The following is a 5,000-nucleotide window of genomic DNA, read 5'->3' on the forward strand; positions in this document are numbered from 1 at the left end:
CACAACCCCAAGCTTCCGAATCACAGATTTTTTTATTTACCCCTGCCCCGTCCCCCCTCAACACGTCCCTCTTTTTCTCGCCTCCCCCTTTTCCCCCTCCCAAGAAAACAGAAATGGCCCCGGGGAGGGTGCGGATGCCAGCTCCCTCCCTCGTACTCCTTCACCTCCCTTTCTTCCCACATTTGTCCCCCCCGGGGGGACTGAAGCGATATTGCTTCCCCTCCCGGGCGGGCCTCCCTTCAATAACCCCGGGCATAAAATTTCTCCATCCAATCCAAAAGGCTTAGTCCCTTTGGGTTTGGGGGGGAAGGGTCCGGGGGTAAAAACTACAAATCCCCCCACCGTGGTCCCCCCATCCCTTCTTGTTTTCCCCCCTTTTCCCATCTCTTTAATCTTTCCTCTCCTTTTATATTTTTTTTTTTTTTTTTTTTTCTATTTTTTTATTTTTTTTTTTTTTTCTTTTTTTTTTTTATTTTTTTTTTTTTTTTTTTTTTTTTTTTTTTTTTTTTTTTTTTTATTTTTTTTTTATTTTTTTTATTTTCTTTTTTATTTTCTTTTATTTTTTTTTTTTAATTCTTTTTTTTTTTTATTTTTATTTTTTTTTTTATTTATTTTTTTTTTTATTATATTTTTTTTTTTTTTTTTTTTTTTTTTTTTTTTATTTTTTTTATTTTTTTTTTTTTTTTTTTTTTTTTTTTTTTTTTTTTTTATTCTTTTTTTTTTTTTTCACATTTTATTGTTTTTTTTTTTTTTGTGTGGTTTTTTTGTCTTTTTTTTTTTTATTTTTTTTTTTTTTTCTTTTTTTTTTTTTTTTTTTTTTTTTTTTTTTTTTTTTTTTTTTTTTTTTTTTTTTATTTTTTTTTTTTTTTTTTTTTTTTTATTTTTTTTTTATTTTATTTTTTTTTTTGTTTTTTTTTTTTTTTTTTTTTTTTTTTTTTTTTTTTTTTTTTTTTTTTTTTTTTTTTTTTTTTTTTTTTTTTTTTTTTTTTTTTTTTTTTTTTTTTTTTTTTTTTTTTTTTTTTTTTTTTTTTTTTTTTTTTTTTTTTTTTTTTTTTTTTTTTTTTTTTTTTTTTTTTTTTTTATTTTTTTTTTTTTTTTTTTTTTTTTTTTTTTTTTTTTTTTTTTTTTTTTTTTTTTTTTTTTTTTTTTTTTTTTTTTTTTTTTTTTTTTTTTTTTTTTTTTTTTTTTTTTTTTTTTTTTTTTTTTTTTTTTTTTTTTTTTTTTTTTTTTTTTTTTTTTTTTTTTTTTTTTTTTTATTTTTTTTTTTTTTTTTTTTTTTTTTTTTTTTTTTTTTTTTTTTTTTTTTTTTTTTTTTTTTTTTTTTTTTTTTTTTTTATTTTTTTTTTTTTTTTTTTTTTTTTTTTTTTTTTTTTTTTTTTTTTTTTTTTTTTTATTTTTTTTTTTTTTTTTATTTTTATTTTTTTTTTTTTTTTTATTTTTTATTTTTTTTTTTTTTTATTTTTGTTTTTTTTTTTTTTTTTTTTCTTTCTTTTTCTTTTTTTTTTCTATTATTTTTTTACCGATTCCCTGCAAAGAAAAAAGGACCCAGAACCATTTTTTTATTTTGGCCACAGCAAAAGCCTCCACAGCCGGTTTTTTTTTGTTGCAGAATGTTATTCCCGCCCACCCCAGCCAAATGGAAAACCAAACCTACCTCCTTCCCTCCCTCCAACCCGTCGCCCCCCAAAAAAAGGGGGCCCTTCCCAAGGGGTGCTTCCACTTGCTTTTTTGGCCCCCCGCCTACCCTAAATCCGGGGAGCTAGAGAAGGCAAAAAATTTTGGAGAGGGGACCACCATAAAAAATTGTAAACCCCCTCCCAACTCCTGGGGGTGGGGTAGGGAGGAAGTGGGTGAAAAAAATCTGCCAAAACCCCCATTCCAAACCGCAGCACAAACTGGAGTGGCCCCCCCAGCCACAGGGTTCAGGGGTAATATCCCGGTGGAAAGAATACAAAAACGTTCGGCCCCCAATTTTCCCCCCCCCCTTTGTTCCCCCCACCTCCCCCCCCCCCCCCCCTTCCCCCCAAGGGGGAACCTCCTCCCACCGTCCCCCCCAAAGCCAGGGGCCTCACCCCTCCTTAACCGGGGGGGCCCCGTAAACAAACCGCGAGAGTGGCAAGGTAAGGGGGGGTGGGGGGGGGCCCCAGGCCCGTCCCCACCCCCCCCCCCCCATCCCCACCCTGGGAGGGGTGTTCTCCCCCCCCCCCCCCCCCCCCCCCCCTTCGCTGTGGGTTGGGTTAATCAAATCACCCCTGCCCGGTATGGTCCCTGGTGGGTGTGGCATGGTGGGGCAGAAGTACAGCCCCCCGGCCCTTTTGCCCCATGGGTGGGGTTGTGTTGGGGGGGAAAGAGAAGGTTATCAAAGAGAAAAGGCCCCCCCCCCCCCCCTTTCCCCCGAGTCTGGGGGGGGGGTATGGTTGGGGAGGGGAGGGGGGGGGCGGGGGGGGGGGGGGAGTGGGGGGGGGGGTAGTCTTTTGGTTTGTAATTTTTTTTTTTTAGATTTTATAGGCCTGGGAAGTACATTTTAATAATATGTGGGGGTTGGTTGACAATACAAAACGAAAAATTTGGAAGATAAAGAAATACATTTTGTTGCTAAGAACGTAAGCAGGGGAAATTTTTCCCCCACACCACCCCGCTATTTCCCTTGTGGGGTGGGTGGGGCCTTTTTTTAAGAAGTGGCCACCGAGGGAATATGGGATTTGCGGGGGTTTTTGGTTGTGGAAGTTGGTGTGATGTGGGTGGTTCCAGCAAGGAAACAAAAAGTTAATGAAGAAATTTCTGGAGACATGAGAAAAAAAAGAATAAAAAGTGGGGGGGGGAAAATAAAGGGGAAAAGGGAAGGGGGAGTGGGGGAAAACCCCCCGCAAAAACAACACAAACAAAACAAAAAACCCCCCCCAAAAACCCACACCAGAACCATTTCTAATGGGAAAAAAAAAAAAAAAAAAAAGATAGAAAGAAAAAAAGAAAAGAAAAGAATCATTAAAATATGGTTTTAAATGACATGAAGTATGGGAATTTATTGTGGGACACCACCGGAACAAGAAAAAATGGACCCCAGAGCCCCATGCAGGGAAAGAGTCACGCCTTTAAGAACCAGGGGGGTCTTTATTTTAGGGGATGGTGTAATTTATGGGGAGAAAAAGAAAAGGGAATTATCATAACAAAGACCTCTCACAAACGCCCACTGAATAACAAAACCTGTCCCCACATCCCTTATACTTCCTTGGATAGAAAAAAAGTGCGAATGATCCCCTCCAAAATGAACAATCTCCTAAAGTGGTAATCATTAGATGCCCTCTCTGAGAAAAACCCAGTTTTGGGGGTGGAGACCCGAGCCCGCCACGAATACACACAACAAAAAAAAAAAAAAAAAAAAAAAAAAAAAAACAAAGAGAGAGGGAAAAGAGATTTTGTGTTTCTCACTGTGTCCCATCTCATTTAATTTTTTACCTTTTCCCCCCTCAATACGGCTGGAAGTTGTCCCCCCCACCCCTCTAGGTCCCCATACTCCTCACTCAAGTGAAACCTTGTTCCGGTTTAAGCAAACAAATCAACTCCCTTGCCATTAAACAATAAAGATTTGCACCCAAGGCGGGGTGGGGGAGGGGGGGAGAATTTAAGAAAAAAGAGAGGGGAAAGAATAAAAAAACCTAGGCCCTCACAACTTTATTTTATAAGTTTTTTATTTTCCCTTCTGCCCCTGTCCCACCCCCCAAGTTGTGAGAAAATTTATGGGTTGGGGGTTTTTGGTCTGTCTTTTTTTTTTTTGTTTTTTTTTTTTTCCCCTCCTCCCAGGAAGAACTGGTGAAATTGAAAAGTGACAACAAAGACAAGTTGTGATAAAATCCAGTGAAAAAGGAAAGAAAAAAAGTGGGGCTCCCCTTTTAATGAGAACTAAAGAAAAAAAACCAAAACGTAAGATGAAAAAAAAAAGTAAACCCCCCGAAAAAAAAGGCTGCTATCAAAGTAACAGGTCCCTTAAATTCCCCTCCCCCTGGGGTCCCTGGGCCATCAGATAGAAAATTTGGGATAATTTGGGAAGTTTTTGGCCCTGAAGCAGAAGTAAGGCTAGCCGGTGTGTGAAATAACCTGGTATCCCCTATCCCCTTCCCCATAATTTAATGGACACCTTCGGACGGGGCTGGCCTTGCCACAGAGCCCACTGAGAATAAAGGGGAGAACCCTCCTTAATAAAATGGAAGGGCAGAACAACACCCATTACACCGAAAAAAAAAAAAAAAAAAAAAAAAAACAACAAAAAACAAACAAAAAAAAAAAAAAACAAAAAACCACAAACCCACCAAACACAAAAAACCAACAAAAAAACAAAAAAAAAACCACACAACCAAAAAAAACAAAAAACAAACAAAAAAAAAACAAAACAAAAAACCACAAACAAAAACAAAACCCCAAGCCCCAAAACCCCCCAACAAAAACAAAACCCCAAAAACAAACCTGCAAGACCTGGCAAGTTAAAGTGAATTTTTTTCCCCCCTTTTTTTTTTATTCCTGACTGTGGATTGGGGGGTTGAAAACCAACATTCAGCAGCTAACTGAATACCTTTTACTGAAGTATTTTGCTCCTCTGCCCTGTTATCCCCCCCTTTATCATTTTGCGGTTTTCCCCGAACCTTTTAGTTTTTCCCGTTGCCCGCAATAGCAAAAAACAAAAAAACAAAAAGATAACCCCACCAAACACCAACAAAAGCCAAACAAACCCCATCCCCCCAAAAAAAAACCAATAACCCAAAATTCACCCTTTTCCCCCCTTTAAAAAAAAAAAAAATTTCAACAAGAACAAATCCCCGACAAAGTTACCCCAGAGTGAATAAATCCCCCCAACCCAAAAATAAGAAACAGATATACCACCTCATCCGAAACCTGAAAAAATAAAAAGTTTTTAAAGGTAAACATTGGGTTTTTTGGTCCCCACGAAAAAATAAATCTCTGGGTCCCCCCCCCCCCCCCCACTGGGGAAAAAACAAAACGAAGAA

The sequence above is a fragment of the Indicator indicator genome, chromosome Z, assembly GCF_027791375.1.
Source record: "Indicator indicator isolate 239-I01 chromosome Z, UM_Iind_1.1, whole genome shotgun sequence".
Lineage (NCBI taxonomy): Eukaryota > Metazoa > Chordata > Aves > Piciformes > Indicatoridae > Indicator > Indicator indicator.